Here is a 17,729-nt window from a genome sequence, read left to right on the forward strand (position 1 = left end):
CATTGCGGGAGAATGAGTGCTGGCTTTGGGATGTGCGACACCTGCGAGTGAGAGCACTGGTGAATCCGTGTCCCGCAGCTCTCTAAGTCTGTTTTAAATGCTTTCAGAAAACCAAACCGCAGGAGGTAATGCTGCCAGAAGATTCTCCTTTTCCTATCGTTGGGTTAACTCATAACAACAACAATAAAAATATCAGATCTGAAAAATGAAAGGTGTAGGAATTGCATGTTCCACAGAACCCTACAAGAAAAATCTCCTTTTGCTTTCAGCGAGGAAGTGATGGAATCAAGTACCTTTTGTAAAGGTTATAAGGGGGACCTTATGCAGCATGTTTCTGTTTCAAAAATAGTGAAGGCTTTCCAGAGATTCATCTCAGGGGAGTCCCAGTAATTGAGGCCACCTCTTAAAACAAGACTCAGAGCTAAGTTATAAAGTGTGTGTGTGTTCTGTGAGCTGGATGAAATGCTTTAACCTGTGAGCTCTACTGTAGATGAATTTATAACACGGGGGAGACTTGTTGCTGGATTTCCTCAGTCTGCCTTATTTATTAACATACTTAATGTCTGTATGAATGGCTGTACTGATTTCTGAAAATTACTTCATAAAACCAAAATTAGTTCCTAAAAATAGGAAAGCAAATAGGCAGGATGCTGGGATCTGCACAGGTAGACTTGGATAGAGATGGTAGGCAGCTTTTGCAAATGAGTTCATTACATTTTACTTTATATTTCTGTATGTTTCTGTCACTATTTTTCCACCGAAAGACTGAATTTGCCTAATAAATATTTTTTCCAGCAATGCAGTTGTAATAGTTCCCATTGTCACTGTTCAATGTCAGTTTTTATGAGGACAGCTGGATCCCTTTTGCATCCTGTCCTTTATTTTGTTAGCTTTCCCTCCTCTGCAGAACAAAAGACCTTGGAAAATGTCGAAGAGCAGGCCTGCTGCGTGGAGGCTGGACACAGCACAGGACTCTGCAGATGGAAACAAGGGCAGAGGTCTGGCTTACCAAATGCAGGATGTTGAAGAAGAGGTAAGTGATCTGCAAAGCTCGTGTCCCGGGCGTTGTGCCACCCTCGTGCCACTGGTGATGCATGGCTGTGAGCGTCCCCTAGAGTGGATGAGCACAGCTCCATAGGGCATCCCTGGTTCTCATCTCCTTTGTGTCAAAGTCCAAAATGCCAAGTCCCGGGTTCATCCCCCGGGAGCTGGGACCTGCCTGTTCTGCTCCGCTGGACTGTCCCCATCACCCGGGGAAGGGGCTAGGGAACGGCGAGGAGTCTGGCTCTAGGACTGTGCGTGTAGCCTAAATGGCCCGAAGCTGTCCTGAGCAGTGCCCACAGCCGGGGAGGCAGATTGGTGTTGCCTGCCCACTGGCAATCCCTCATTGCCGTCCCTGCGCGTGGGACAGGCGCGGCGCGCGCCCCTCAGCACCCCGGCACCTCTGCTGCCCCTGCCGCCGCAGCAGTTGCTGCCAGCACCGCTTCCTCTGCGCAGCACGTATTGCAGCAATGCTTTGGCTGAAGTGCTGCTGCATCGTTCCTGCTAGAGAACAAATCAAAATGTGCTGACAAACTGGAGCACACTGGATCAGAATATTCTGGCCTGTTTCCCAGCCAGTGGCTGCGTGCCTCCGTGTGACTCCTGGAACCCAAATGTCCCCTGCTCAGCTCACAGCTCGTGAACACCAGACATCGTTTCCCCTTAGAACAGCGACAATACCTCTTTACTGAGAAATGCTGATAGTAACCACCACTGGATTAAAAATACCCTGAATTTCAGGGGTACCTTTCTAAAGCATGGCTTTGTGTTATGAGCACATAGTGCCTATTCTCACCAACGGTGAACTGCAGCTGCCTGTGTCCTGACCATGGGTGAAGGTCTTCACAATATGGCTCTCATGAGGATTTGGAGATGCTTTGGAGAAAAAAAATCAGTGAGCAGCTGTTGGCAAATAAGGACTACTATTTCACCTGCTAGATTCTGTAAAGGGAATAAGGGAATGACACCAGGCTGTATTTTTATAGCAGTGCAAAGAACCCTACTTCTTTACTACATTTTCTGTTAGTATTCATTTTTTAAGAGATCAGAAATCATGCAACTGTGATAAAGAAGCTAACTGTTACAGGATTTTCATCGCTAGTAGAAAAAATCTGTAGAGGAAGAAGTTCTCTTACTAAATCCGCTGCAGTATCTGTCATGCAGGGGGAAGGCAGGGTCAGCCCTCAGGATGAAAGCCCAGATCAAAATGTGCTGCCTCTGCATTTTGGCATAGTAGAATGCTAAATATATAAACTGTCACTCTATCGTGAAATGCATTACACACTTCTTCAGTCCCATCAGCCTCTCCATCATTGTCACAATTTCCAAGGACTGACTTGGATTAATAAGAGGATTCTGATCCTGGTGCAGGAAAACATCCTGTTTTTTTCTTTCAGCCTGATCAGGGGTTTTCCAGCCTACCCTTGAGCTGGACCAGAACATGAAAGGGCAAATTTATGCTGCTTCTGCCCTTCCATGGCACTAGAGCCAAGGGAGGCTGATCAGCCCCAGGTTTAATTCAGTGTGTCCTGCGGGTTTAAGTCAAGTAGGTCAAGGTGCTGCCTCCTGAGATGGCCCCGCCAGGCTTGCAGAAAACCTGCCTAACTCCCCTCGTCCCCAGCACTGAGTGGGAAGCGGCAGGAGGCTGCCACAGAAGTACTGCCATTCCCACACGGAGTCTTGAGTCCCTTAAACTTGGCCTTTGGTTCCCGTGCCCGCACAGGGCAGTGCTTCCTGTGGTGCTGGGGCTGCGCGGCACCTTGGGGGCCGGTGGCAGGAGGCTGAAGGTCGGAGGCTGGCGCTGTGCTCAGCAGCTCTGAGTGCGCCTGGCTCCTGCCGCGGTGCCCACAGAACACCTTGAACCCACAGGCAGCAGCACTCCCAACATGTAACGTGCCTGGCAAATGCGTTGGGTCACGAGCCAACACAGTGGCACTGATCTAATGCCAGTGCGGGTGGAAGGGGACGGCCCTGGGTCAGGCAAAACCCATCAAAACCCAGGCAAAACTTTTGGGCCTGACTTTGCCGCTGCTTCGGTGCATAGCAGTGAACCAAGTCCAAGCAGACAAAGCCGGAGTTAACTTCACTGCAGCCTGGTGCATCAATACGCTAATTATTAATCGTTATAAATCCTTTTTATGAGATTCTGAGTAGTAGCATCTCCTGCTCTGAAAACACACCAGGACGGTAAGGAGGCTCAGAACAGAAGTGCCAAGGAAGCAGTTTTAATTTCCTAATAGATTTCATACTATTAATTTACAAGAAAACTGCTTGCTGTGGGTATTAAGCAATTAAATTGCAGCTACAGACTGAAGTTTTCAGATCAGGTAACATTTTTCCCCAAATAGTTGCTCCTCATTGGGAGTGCAGCCTGTGCGGGCCGGTTTGGCTCTGTGCCGCACCTGCAGAGTTGACGCGCGCGTGCAGAGAGGAGCGCTCAGCCCCGACGCTGTTCATTTTTGCGTTGCAGCGCAGGGCACTGGGTTTGCACCTGGGCTGAGCACGATGCAGGCTGCTGGGGCTGGACGGGGCCCGGGGTCGGGCAGGCCTCGCGTCCCGGCGCAGCGCAGCAGTGCCGGCCCTTGCAGGGTGCCCCCACGTGCCGACGGCGCCGTGCCTGCAGCGAGGGACAGAGCTACTTGATGGTGCACGTGGGGGTAGTGTGCAGCCTGAAATAACGCCAGTAAGCTGGTGAAATTAGTGGGGAATCGGGCAGTGACAGAAATTTAGAGGAGCTTTTTCAAAAGGACTAAAAATAAATTTTTAATGGGTGGTGGACAGCATTAAGATTAGAGCTGTAACCGTTGCTCAAAATCCCTGAAAAATGTTGTTCTCTTACAGATAATCAAAATGGATTCCAAATGAACAAGCTGGTTAAAAACCCAAGGTATTGTTTAAGACGTGTATGTGCTTTGAGATTAAAACCCAGCATTATTCTAAGCTCTTCCAAAACAAGACAGTAATTCAAGCAGCAAACGGGGAAAACCGCTGCATGTTGCTTGGCTCGAGGCTGAACCCAAGAACAGGCACTGAGGCTCGTAAACCGTTCTTACAACTTGGCCAGGACTCACAAACCCTGAAGAACACGGCCCACGTGCCAGCCCGGGGGAACGCGGGCGGCGGGGGAGGCTCGCGGTGCCGAGGGCCCCCTGCGGCCGGGGGCGGGCTCCGCGCGGTGCGAGCCCCTCTGCTGGCAGCGCCTCGCCACAGCAGCCCGCAAAGCTGCGGGAAACCGGACTCCGCTTTCTCTTCTACTTCCATGTCGTTTTATTGCTCGGGAACGTGTCAGTTGCCCAACGCTGAAATTTTGCGCGGGAGAAAGAGCGGTTTTGCTTCATCGTCTCACACACACAGATTTTGAGGAAGCACTTGGGAACTGTAAAAACCTTTTGTTCTGGCCTTCTCCGAGTTGAAAAGTTCAGTCAATGCATTTCACAATGATTCCTGGTTTGGGGAATTACTGACTAAAAGCCCATTTGCAGCTGAAATCCAAGCACAGGCCCCCTGCCAGCGCTGCGGGGTGGTGGGGAGCCAGCCCCAGGCCGGACATCTCCCCTCCGCCTCCCTCCGGAGCGGTTTTGGAGGCACCCTGCACCTCTTCTGCACCGCCGGGGCCTGCGGCTCTAGCTGGGGCATCAGCATGTCAAGGAAGAGATGGCTGGGAGCTTTGCTGGGATGTGGCTGTGTCCCGAGGGGAAAATACCGAGCGGTGAGTGTCCGTGCCAGGTAGGGAGGTGCTGTGGCAAGCAGTGGGTTTCATGGCTGGCCTGTGCACTTTGGGGCTGGGACACAACGGTGGTGTCACACCGCTGTGCAGGTCCGCTCCGGGGCTGCCTGGGGAGGCACTGGGGCAGCGCTGGCACCCCAGGGACCGCAGGGACAGCACCACCCCGGGCAGCGCTCAGCTCCCGCTCACCTGCCAATTAACGCTTTATAAAGTTCCTCTCGTGTTGCAAGGCCAAGTGTAATGAGCTTCAGTTTCGGCACACTGAATTTCCTCAGTCAGTGGTGGTGCTGCAAAGCTGCCTGTTCATGGTTCTGGGGAACCTGCCAGCGTGGAAGCAGACTGGCTACCTGCGGCAGGGCACGCGGCACCTCTGTCCTTCCCATCCCGTAGTGTGACGCTTCCCAGCGAGCTGCCCACCTCCCCCGGGTTTCCCTGCGTTCCTCACAGGCGTGCCGTGCCCGGTGGGTCCTGCCAGCAGATTCGCCTGAATGCTTTCAGCAAACGCGGAGGTAAAGAGAGACTGGGCTTAGAAGTCCTGCCCTCCTCCCGCCCCATCTCTGGGGAGGAGATGCACGAAACCAGGAAGCTGACACCGGGAAACCATAGGGTTACGAAGAGAGAGCATCACTGGTGGTCCTTACTGTGGGGTGGGTGGGGATGGAAGAGCCCTCAGCCCCATTACCATGCAAGTGAGCAGGGCACAGCTCCCGTTATACGAAGCAATGTCGGGTGATGGAGAGCGCTTCACCCACCCTGGGTCTCTGACCTCATGTTGGAGTGGACAGACACCAGGTGGCAAAGGCATGGCCTACCTCAAGTGATGGTTTATTACGTTCAGGCAACATTTTGAAAGGCAGTTTTAACTTTTGGTGAGTTTCCAAGTAGAAAATGCAGACTGTGTTTCATTTTGTCCTTATAGGACAGTCTCACAGGGCTCCTACCCTCAAGACTGTAGAATTGTTATACTTGAGTATAACAGGAAATACTGAATATATCGAAAAAGATAGAGGGCAGGCATACAGCTGTCAAACATAAAGTACCTGGCAACAACTGAAACAGCTCTCTCTGGTCTGCTCGCTGGTGTCATTTCCCGTGTTAGGCTTAAAACAGCCAGAGGCTGCCAGCAGCAGCGCTGTCTTTTGTTGAAACTGGTTGCCTCTTCTTACACTTGATCAAACAGCATATGCAATCTGCTGAATTAAAAAAACCATGGATAAACTTCCAAGACTGCCTGGAATGTGAATGAATCTGCCACAGAGATCTATGGAAGGACGGCTCAGTGGATAGCTCGGGATCTGTTGCTTTGATTTACAGGAAGCTGGAGACCTACGTGCTGATGTCAAAACAAAGCCCCCGGCTGTCGTTCTCTGACAGCACTAACTTGTGGCTTCTCTATAAGAAACAGGACTGACTATTCAGAGCCTTATGTCTTTGGTGAGTAACATGCCAGAAAGACTAATTTCAGTTGAGATGATATGTATTGCAATTTTCAGTATGCAAAACCGATGAATTTTTACGTTGGAAGGAGAAAATAGGTGCAGAGGACATTGGAAAGGAGCAGCTCAGCAGCAAAAGGCACAACGTGTGCTAGCAGAGCTGTGACACTGTGCTGTGTGAATGCAAACATACGATTTACAGCGCTACATTTTAATAATCTAGGACAAATGCTGAAGATCTTTAAAAAGAACAGAAGAATGTGTACACAAAGGCAAGACGTGCTATTTAGATAAGCACACCTTGACCTTTAGAGCTGCTGGCAGCCAGCTGGGTTCTGTCTGCTCACCAGATCCAGGGGCAGCAGCGAGGCCTCCAGGCTGGCGGATGAGGAGTGCGTGCCCCGCTGCAGCCCCTGCTCTGCCGCGGCACGGCGGGGGCTCCTCTCCTGCAGGACACATCCCGTGCCGGGGCAACCCTAGCTGTGCCCACATGTGGGCATGTCTGTGAAGGATGGGGCCGCTCCCCACAGCACGCACAGGAGGGACTGTGCTCCCTCTGGGGCAGCTGAATGGCGCTGCTGGCCGTGCAGATCCTCCTCCTGCAGCAGAGGGATGGAGCAATAGAAGAGCACCAGGTATCTTGGGCTTTTCATCTCCAAAGGCCTGTTGTCAAAGTCCTAATACTTCAGGCCTTTTTCTTGTAATAAAACAGCAATTGCTTGATGGTGCCCAAACCATCCATTTCCTATCCACATCCTACAAGTACATGGAGGGAACGAAGCCTGCGCACTGCACGAGGGACTGGTGGCATGGGCTCTAGCTGCGCACCCCAGCAGGGAGCCCCGCGGGGCTGGCAGCGTGCTGGCCTGGCGTGTGCTGGTCCCTTGCTTGAGCTCGGAGAGACATAAAGATCTGCTCTAACCTGCAGCAGTTATTTATAGTTTATTTATTGTTATTGCTTCTCGAGAGCTCGCGCTATCGCACATGCATGGCCATTTTCTTATTACCAAACATTTGAAAGAAAAAGGCAGTTTTGTGATTGAAGTGAATCACTGGTGTTATTCACAGTCACCAGTGTTACTAACAGAATCATTTAATTAGCAGGCACGGCTGGTAAAACATGATTGCTGCTTAACTTCTTAATAACTCAGTAAATCAAATATTTACCCTGTTAAAAGTGAATGTTGGTAAGTCCCATGGCAATGCACCAATTTACGAGGCCAATAAAAACATTATTTATTTGTACCATAGTATTTTCTGAAGCATTACAATGGCATTCACTTCAGGCAAATAGCTTTTCAGAAATTAGGAGATAGTTTTTCGTGACCTTTAAAATACAAGTTCCAGACCGTGGCTTATCCTTCGGTCTTAACAACATCATCTTTGTCTCTCAGAGCAGAGCCAGGGACTGGAAAGTAGAAAAAGCAGCTTGAAAGATTCCCCCCATGTACACAGCCTGAGACAAAGGGAATTTCATCAGCACTTTGACTTTTTATCTGGGAATCTCTCAAATTATCTGCAAGCCTGTATGGCTAAACTCCCACTCTTCTGTGACCAAACTCCTGCAAACTGCAAATCCTCGCACATTTGTGGTAAAAGCCATGTTGTTTGACAGGGGAAGGTGGTAGCAGCAAGCTCCAAAACTCGGTATTTTTGCCAGCCCAAGAAAAACTTTCCAGTTAGGAACAGCGCCCTGGACAAGAACATGCTGTCCCGAAGCAGAGGCACGGGCTGCCGGCCCCGCGGAGCAGCGCGTAGGCAGAGCACTTGCAGGCACCCATGCCCACGCAGGACGCGGGATGGCCCCTTCCCCGCGAGCGGCAGGGACAGAGTTAAGCCAGGAAGGAAAAGCTTTTAATCTTTTCCCTCAAATGATCTTGGCTAGCTGGAACCTGTTGTTGAGGCTGTGGCTGGAGAGGGTGGAGATGCCTAGAAGGTTTTTGGGTTTTGTTGTATGCAGATTGCCATTTATGAGCTGCAGGATGGCGGCAAACTTTGGGTAGGAAATCCTGGGTCTTGGCGGGGCAGGCACAGCCGTGGGGAGCAGCTCGCCCCGCGGGGCAGTGACGGAGCGCCGGCGGGCGAGCTCCCTCCCTGCCGTGGGTTGAGGCGGGCGGGCGAGGGGGAGCAGCTCCTGCCCGAGGAGTGCTGTTACCTGCCGCAGCCCCGGCTCTCAGCGCGCCCAGCCCGCAGCGCGCAGGCACCCGAGCGGCACAGGGGCAGCTGCTGCCGCCTGGGTGCCACCTTCAGAGGCAGGGACGGGCTGCACAGCCTGCTTTGAAAATTGCATGTACCAGCTTAAATTGTAGCGTGGCTTCTGCCACAGGGTCATTTTCTGTCTGAGGACTGAATAAAAGCTTCTAAAAATACAGAAGAAATTTGCAAAATGAGAAAATGGTTTATACAATGAAGCGCATCGCGCTGAAGCAAGAGAAAACATCAGCTTTGGGGCTGAAAACATTTTGTTCCTGGAGTCTGAACACTGGCAATGTGTGTACTCAGGGGGAGGTGAGACCAAGCTGCTGGGATGCAAGGAAAATGGGAAAAAAGAAAATCACTTTCCTTTCTTTTGCTTTGTGTGTTTACAGGGCTGCTGTGCTCCAGACTCAGAAAAGCCACACCATCCTCTCTGTCCCTCTACCCCCCCCCCGACATTTATCCACAATGCTGCTGCCTCTTTCAGAGGAAGAATGAACAGTTTCAAACGCACCTTCTCTACGCTGCTGTTCAAATTTTGGCCTGTGCTTTGCCCACCTCCGCCACGAGCACCTGCAGGCCCCTGCCTGCTGCACGTCCCTGTACTCGCGGCCCCCCCGCGCCCGTCCCCGCGCCGTACCGCAGCTCCCCCGCTCCATGCAGGTCCCAGGGGTGCTGCGGCATGCGAGGCGCCTGCCGGGGCAGCCGCGGGTGGAAGCCAGCCGAAAGGACGTGCGAGGAGCTGCCCGTGGGCAGCACGCTGCGGGAGCGAGGCCACCAAGGGCTTCGCCTCCAGGAGCCTGAAGGGAAGCCCACGTGCAGGCAGGGGCAGCACACGCCCAGGGCCTGGCGGGCAGCGTCGCTCCTCCCCAGAGGTTGGCAGGGCTGGGTGCCTGTGGAAGGGCTGCCTTGGGGACCACACAGCTGTTCATTGCCCTCGTGCAGCAATGCCTAAAATCCCTTGGGAAAACAAAGATCCCAGCGCCTTTTCTGTTCGCTTAGCCTCCTTCATCTCAGGTTGCTGGCAGTGCTTCACCCAGCTGCGGGCAGCTGGTCCGGTGTGAGGTGGTTCGTCAGAGCAGTTCCCTGCAGCCTGCGTCTGCTGGCCTCCTGGAGCACGCAACGCAGAGCTGTGCTTCGGGGTCACGGCAGCAAAGTGCTGCTTCCCCTTCCAGGAGACTCCGTTTAGTCATGTTGAAGGCAGCAAACACCCTCCTGCTTAAATAGCTTACAATTATTAGCACTGAGGGGAGAAAGAGAAGCGCTCTGATCTGGCAGGAGCCCGAGGCTGTGCCAGCACCACGGTGCTGCCCGTCACGGCTCCCCAAAACCTCCACAGCACGGGACAGCTCTGCGTGGGACACGGCACTGCTCCGCCGGCTCAGAGCGAGGCTCGGCCGTGGCTCCAGGAGCATCACTCAGCAGCCATAACACATTAATCCTTCAGCAGTTTCTAATAACTGTAATTACTGTTGGTGCATTGCGCCGAAGGCTAAAGCTAATAACATTTCCACATTCAGAGGGCACGGTGCTCTTAAACCCCAGCACGTTGCGGCGGCCGCGGTGCCCAGGAAGCGCGGGTGCCTGGTGCAGGCCCTGCGGGGCTCACGGCGACCCCCCAGCCACGCGTGGCGCTTCCAAAATGCGAAATTGGTGGGAGACGGAGCTGCTGGCTGGGACTCCCCTTCTGCTCTGCCTCAGGCATCCTCCACACGAAAAGCACATGGAAAATGCTGAGGAAGCAATGCTGATAGCTGCGCTTCCCAGCTCAGCACTTTTTCCATGCAAAACTTCCCAAAAGCGGCTGGAGGCTGCACCTTGTCTGGAGCAGCTTAGTCTGGGGCTAGAAGTAAAACTGCATTTTACACTGCCGTGTCTTCATCAATTATTTTGTTTGTTCCAGTCCATGAAGTAGGAGCAGGAACAAGTCCCTCAGGAGACCTCCTTTTCCCCTTCCTCAGGCAGCCACAAGGCAGCGCAGATAATTAAAAATGAGCATCTGCAGGAGAACGGGAGGCTGGAAACCTACTAATTATACCTCTCTGTCCCAAAGCCTGCCGTGCAGTCTGAAGTCAAATTGTGCCACGTACCTCAGGACAACCACCCTGTGCTGTGCAGACCCCTCTCTGCCCACGTACCCGCAGCTGGCTTGTAATAGGTGTGTCCTGTTTTGGGAAACCCGGAGGAACAAAAATAGGCTTCAAAGCATTTGAATGCAGGCGTGGTGAGATTTAAATCCATAGCTGTTTGTGCTGCGAGGATGACTTCTGGGAAAGAGGTTCTCCTACTGCACAGGCTCCTTCATCCACCTGAATGGCATAACAGGCTACCAGTCATCTCCTGGTCACCGTACACTTGGTTTTAAAAGCCCATGTATTATTTGACATTCCTGTGACACACAGGACTGCTGAGTTTTAGCAAAATTCCATGTAATAACTGAAACGAAAACAAGAACTGCAGCTGCACACTTACATATAAAGATTGGGCTTTAGCAAAGGACTCTTTTAGCCGAGGTGACAGGCTTTTGACTCGGCTGGGCTGAACTCTCGCTGTCTGCACGGAGCAGCCCCCGGCCAGGCGGGCAGTGCAGGCTGGTGCCAGGCTGGCCGTGCTGCGGCACCCCGGGGCCATGCTCACACCCGGCGCCCGGTGCCCACGGACCCAGTGGCTGCCAGAGAGCCCAAAATGGGGCAGAAAGTTCATTTTCTGCTTTTCTGCCTGGGCTTGTAGGGTGCTGCCTAGTCCTTCAGAAAGCTGAGGCCAGGCCCAGCTCCTGCCTCCAGCCTTCATTTTTGCGCAATTTCTATTTTCCATATTAAGCTCTTCTTTATCAAGTGTGAACTAAAAGACCATTTCCACTCTCTCCAGTGGTCCCACAGCTGCCAGCATTATCTCAAACACTTCCAAAATGTCTTCTTTGGAGCTGCTGTTAAGTGATGTTGGAAAGAAACGGCCTTGAGCGAGGTCTAGAGCTAATTTTAACAACTTGAGCCGCAGAAACGACCTCGCACCCAGAGAGGGTGAGCAGATTTGCAAGTGGCAGCCTCTGAATCCAGGCAGCTTTTTCTTCCTTAATTGTGGCAGCACACTGCAGGTTCCCTGCTCTCAGAGCACACACAGGCACATGTAAATGGGATTCCTGTAATACCATTAATGATGCAGAAGTTGTAAATGGTCCATAATGTGAGCATGCTCCGCAGTTCTGATCAGGGAACAGCCTTCCAGGAAGGTCTACTTGCACAGAAACGTAATTTATTGAAATAACACTACCCATTAGAGACCAATATAGCAAGGAAAACCTCAGATTCTGGCTGGCAATAAGCTAGCATAAGCTAGCTGCCCACAGGTAGAAACAGCCAACATGTTCCTCAGTGCTTTTGCCAAACAAAATGAGCAGCTAGCGGTCAGAAACACGATCTCCTCTGGGGAAGGAAGCAGGAGGCTTGCTCCTGTTGCTCAGCAGTTTTGAAAGAGAAGCAGCAGAGATCAGTGCTTGCTCTCCTGTCACTTTGTATACCATTATTTGTCCGTATTTCAAGGGCCTGGAGCATTTTTGATGATGGAAAACCCCTCCCTGTAAAACAGTGTGCATCACCTTCCCCTGGTGCGTGCTCCCTTCTTCAGATTAATTCCTCCTGGTGTTCCCTAACAGCCCACAGCAATGTGCTGCGGGGGCAGCATCTGCTACCTGGAGCCAGCGTCTGCTCACCGAGTAAACCGGAGAATAATAGCTGCTTCTGTTAATTATGAATAGCATAATAACATAATGGCATAAAAAGAGCTCTACACATGGTGAAAACCTTCTCCACAGAAATAGCTCAATCTCACATAAGAGAAAATTGTCGCGCTTTAAGATATTAGGCTTGAGACTCAAAGAACCTGGATTAAATTGTTTTGCCAGAAACCTCTCCTGTTATTTTAGATTACCCACTTACGTCATTACCTTCTTCTTGCACATGGAATGGGAAGAAGGCAGCTTCCCCAGCCTCCCCGCCGTCCTGGCTGCAGCACCAGCAGCATTTGCGCATGCTTCGGCTGCGAGCTTGGGGGTCGGGGTGCATTTGCTACGCGCTCCCGTAGCATGGTGCCAAACCCCAACTGCTGCTCCCCAGTCATACGCCTAACGCTAACCAAATAATAGCTGAAACTTGACCCTTGAAAGTCCCCCAGTTTCTTCTCCCCAGCACAGTGCTCAGCTCTGAGTCAAGCAGCTCCCAGCTGCTGTTGGCTCTTGGCTCCCTCCCGCACTTCAAAGTGTGACTTTCTTGTGGCTAACGTGGCAATTGCTTGCACATGACAAAACAATTCGGGGATGGAGCTACGTGCTTTTGAGCCATGTTTTCTATCATCGTTGTTGACTGTCCTCATTTTATAGAATAATTTATCATACTGTTGACTTTTCATTTAATCTGCTTTCACAACCAATCAGTCTGGAAACATCTGTCTAAAAAAAACCTCCTCCGGCCTCTGGTAGATGTGATCTTTTCCATTCATTATCATGTTATTTCTCATTTCTGTGATTACAAAACTCAGGGGTTTATTAGCACCACATGGTAAAGAAGATGTGAATCTAAATTTTTCAGATTCTTTTTATGAAATGCAACCCTATTGAAAAAATCTGTTTCTGGATAGGACGGAGAGTGACAGCAGAAATGCAGATTTCTTACACGCGGAACAGAGCAGGCAAGTGTCAGGGCCGCCACAGCACGCTGCAAATCCAATACAACATATACTGAAATAGTCTCACATAAACTCTGCTGGAATAAAGGGACTCACCAGAGCATGTGAATAACTTACCAAATCAGGTAACACTTCCTGGAGTCGAGTAGCTGCTTCCATGGCTGTGATGTGATATATGTATGCAGCTTTCTATATATAGCACTATGAGAGTCTGCTGCGATTTATTGGCATGTGCTAATAAGTCTGTTTCTTTGCGCACAGGACCATACAGGGTGGTTAGAGAAGCTGTAAAAGCAGTCCCATGCACGGAGACCCCCTGAAGTAAATTGTCACAGTTCACGGAGCCAGTTCCAGGTGACCCGCACGTGCTCAGGAAAGCCCCCACACCGGTGTGTGCTGCTGCCAGCTCGTGGCTCTGGAGGCAGCGGGGAGCTCGAGGCCAGGACCTGGCGGCAGAGCTCCCGACACCGCCGCCAAGCAAACACGGGCATCAGGGTGCAGGGCGCCCTGTGCGGGACCCAGCCCTCAGAGACCGCGTTTCATTGACTCACAGTGGTAACATTTTTCTCTTTAACATTTCCAGTAACATTGCAACACATTCCACAGCATGCTATTTAAGGTCATATCCTCTGCTGTTTGGTACTAAAACCTCCCAATTGTAATTTTCCACTGCTAAGAGCAAAGCTGTTTAGAAAAGGCTTTGATGCAGGCAGGGGAGAGGTTAGGAGCATGAAGATGTTTCAGTGTGGAAAGTATTATTTAAAACACACAGGTATCAGTTTGTGACGGTGTGTACTAAGCAGCGCTCACGGGTAAGCTGGTATCTGAGCAGGACATTTTCAGCACCTAAAATGTGGTCAAGCTCAAAATGAATCAGAGCTTGGTTATACGACCCTTTCCCACCAACAGTTTGTTTCTGAGAGAAGAAATTCATCTCCAGTTGCACACTATCCTTTTATGCCTGTCATATTTAGCTTTCCCCAAAACCGAAAATCATCAACGAAAAGCAAAACCGCTGCAGGCCGGCTCATTTGACAGGCTTGACTTGTTAAAATGGGGGAAAAGAAAAAGAGTAGACTGCCCCATTTTTACGGCTGCTTTACCCCCCTGCCCACGGTCAGGAGGGGCTGGGAGGCAGTGCCAGGCTCCTCGCTCCTCATCTCAGCCTCCGCTCGGGAGCCCCCCGCGCGCGGTGCTGCCGGCCGCTGGCAGCCCTACCCGCCTCCAGCACCTGCGCTGCCCGCTGCCCTTCCTCCGGGCCTCTCGCGGCCAAACGGCTATTTCTGCTGTTAACTCTGCCTTGTACAAGCCAGAGAAAGTCTTTCAGAAGTTCAATCCACACCCTCATCCCCCTTTAGGTGTTGTAACATAATTCCACGAGTTTCCTGGACAAACAGCAGACTACTGAATACCAGGCACTACTCATTTCAGCTTAGCCGTTTAGAAAAATCATCGTGTAGCCACAACCACCAATTTCTGCAGAGAAATTTGGTTCTGGAAGGCAGACAAGGGACATTCACAGTGCTTGGTTATTTCATGCTTTGTGCCTTCCCTCGGCCCCAAAGCAATCTCCTGCCTGAGCACCTCTGGCTTTAACATTGCTTAGTGAGTGTCTGCTCTTCAGGTAGTTTGCACTACCCACCACAAGCTTTAATTTCTGACATTATATAAAGCTGACTTTCCAATGTTAGGAAGATGAAATGTATATTTCTGACTCCGTTTTGCAAAAGATAAAGAGCTAATAGCATGCATGACATGACAAAACCTCAAAGTTCAATCTAACCTCCTAGTCAGACATTATTAATAGTAAATGCATATCAGGTGGTTTCATGATGACCTTGAGAGCAAGTAAGAAATCTTGTCTACCAGGTCACAGTTCCCCAGGCATTTTAGAAAAGGAAATCTTTATTTTTATTAACTGTTTTTTTGAAAATAAAAAAAAGCACTATTCTTTGCACACAAAATTTTATCCAGTGTCAGAAAACAACTTACACAAAAAAGCCCACTCATCTTGGTGTTTTACATGTAAGTACTATATTTACTACAGACAGATGAAGAAGAAATAAAATTCAGCTTCAACCTCATTTCAATTTGCAAGTTATGAAAAATGTTTCTAGAAGGGAGCTAATAAATATGATGGATGTGCTCAGCGGTAATTGATCATTTATTTTAAAAAAATCCTGGCAAACATTTAATTCTACTATTCATTAAAATGTTGCCCTTGTGAGATGTAATCCATAAAAATGATCTATCTCGTAACTATGATGTCAGTGAACTAAGACAGAGGGCGAAGGTAAACTAGGATTCCTAAGAGGAAAATTACAAATGCTAATTCTCTTGCAGGTTAATGCAAGTGGTCCCTGCATCCATTCAGCCCCTCTATAATATATGACGACTACCCTTTCTCCCGCTTGTTTGGAGCACATTATTTTTAAACGCTCCTGCACCATTTAAGTTCTGGTGCTGGGAAGAGCCAAGCCAAGTGCTGGAAACGTGCTTTCCCTGTGGGGCTGCTCGGCTCCATCGCAGGCAGCAGCAGGCCCTGCTGCAGCTCTCAGCTCGGCCCCAAGCCCCCCTGGCCTTAGCCCCAGCCTTGTGTGACCCAAGCGTCCCAAATCACCGGCTCCCTGGCTCGCTGCATCCCTCCCCTGCCAGCAGGAAGGGGCATTTGGTCACACAAGTCCTTCTGGGCTCGGTGCCGGAGGGATCCTGCAGAGCCCAGGCTGGGGAGCGCCTCCACCAAGCTGCTCCGACAGGCTTCGAGGCGGCCGCGGGGTTACAGGTCTGGCAAAGCGAGGTGCCGCGCACACCGGGAAGGAGCAGCATGGGTGGCACGGGTACTGCGAGCAGCACTCAGGGCAAGGCTCTGGCCAGCACACAGTGATACAGTCCCCAGCCAGCTGGGGCTGCTGTGCTGGGCAGTTCACAACGCCTGGCCAGTGAGGGGGGGCTGGCCTGGGATTTCTTCCTCCTAGGGAAGAGAGGAGTGGAGCACTAAGAACGGCTGTGTGTGCAGGATGCTTGTGCCACTAAAGAGAAAGCCCAGGCTGTGGTGGGCCTCTCTCTAAGTGCTGAGCATGTTCCCAATCACACCCACTGCTACCTTTTAAACATCACAAGTAGAGCACAATTTTTGTCAATTTTTTCCCATTGTTTTGAAATTGCAGCTGCCTCAGGCATCTGGCAGATTCAGAGAGCATTAACAGGAACCAGAGCAGCAAGCAAAGCCAGAACCCCCCAGTAAACTATAGCTAGAGTAGATAGTGCAAGGCAGCTGGTCAGAAAGTATTTTTACTCTCTTAGGAAATGCTGCGGGATGTTCATTGATTTCTGATTTTGGATGAAGAACAAACACAATCATCAGAACTGCCCTTTCTGCAATATTTTTCCCCCCAATGGAATAAGATAGTGAAATGTAGACGAACAGCTCAATTGCTGAAATTAAAGTGGAGATTAAAGCCAGTAGCAAGACTGCCTGGGATTTCCGAAGGTAGCTGGTTTGGGCCTGGGATAATACAGACCATCGGTGTGTGACTGCAGCCCGGTAAAGCAGCCGTCCCCCCGTCCCCCCGTGCTGCCTGGCAGCTGGGCGGCAGCGTGCAGTGCAGGGCCCATAAACGCCACCCGGACGGTCTGCCCCAGGGCTGCGCACCGCTTTTGCGTATTTAGAAGATCGAGAGGATTTCACGTCCGAGTGCAGTTTCCGTGTTTAGTCTCATTTCTGGGCTAACACCTGGAGCGAGCTAGCAGCCCCCCCGCCGCCCCACGGAGGCAGAACTGAGAGGTGGGGCTGGCTGTCCCGCCAGGCTGGGAGCTCTGCGGCGCGCCCCTCGCTTCTGACACGGCTGTGGGGTCGGCACCCGGGGTGTGGGGTATGGACAGCGAGGGCCTGGAGCCGGCAGCCCCCCCTTGGGTCCAGCCACCCCGGCAGAGCTGTGGGAGGGCGAGGCGGTGGGAGACGGGCGGCCGCCGGACCCGCGGGAGCCTCGGGGTGCGTCAGAACGCGGCACGCACACGGGCACCCGAGGTCTGCTGCCGGTTACGTAAATCAAAACCCTCATTAAAATGAGCAAGCGAGACATTTCCATCTAATTCTAATTAGTTTGAATGACAGGGAAAAAAATAAAAGCAATTAAGACCTAATTGAACAGTCGCCCTATTTTAGGAGGTGGTGATCTGTTTTTGAGCAGATAAACAATAAAGGCAAGGAGCTGATCCTTGCTGAGGGACCACAGTGCATTTGGGAGAGATGCAGTATCTGCGTTTCAGTATCTTACACAAAAAGAAGCAAAGGCCTGCTTTAAAGTTTGGTTTAGAAAACGTGCCAGAAACCCAAGTGCAGGCCTAATTAAGGACTAGCATGTGTTAGAGCAGAACGTGGTTTTTCAGTGCCTGTGTTGGACAAGAAATGCAGACTCCCTGGTGCCTGCATCACCTCTGCAACACACAGACCCCATCCTCTTCACTGGGTGCCCATGCACAGAACAGCAGAGCCCCTGCCGAGCCCACAGCTGCCCACCATTAGCCCACAGCTGCCCACCATTAGCCCACAGCTGCCCACCATTAGCCCACAGCTGCCCACCATTAGCCCACAGCTGCCCACCATTAGCCGGTAGTGAGGGCCTCAGCTTGCCAGAGGGCCATAAAAG

At 51.3% G+C, this 17,729-nt stretch overlaps 1 protein-coding gene across 2 annotated transcripts in view; it reads left to right on the forward strand.

Moving 5' to 3' along the window:
* Positions 1-13,199, forward strand: part of PWWP2B (PWWP domain containing 2B) — an 88,415-nt gene extending 75,216 nt beyond the window's left edge. Inside the window, exon 3 of one of the 2 annotated variants that reach the window (XM_080596376.1) lies at positions 908-13,199. The gene's annotated coding sequence lies outside the window, so the exon portion shown is untranslated. Of the gene's footprint in view, positions 1-890 lie in introns of both variants that reach the window. The other variant, XM_080596375.1, reaches the window with a different exon arrangement.
* The last annotated feature ends 4,530 nt before the right edge of the window (positions 13,200-17,729 follow it).

The sequence above is a fragment of the Anser brachyrhynchus genome (assembly GCF_964034855.1).
Source record: "Anser brachyrhynchus genome assembly, chromosome: 6".
Taxonomy (NCBI): domain Eukaryota; kingdom Metazoa; phylum Chordata; class Aves; order Anseriformes; family Anatidae; genus Anser; species Anser brachyrhynchus.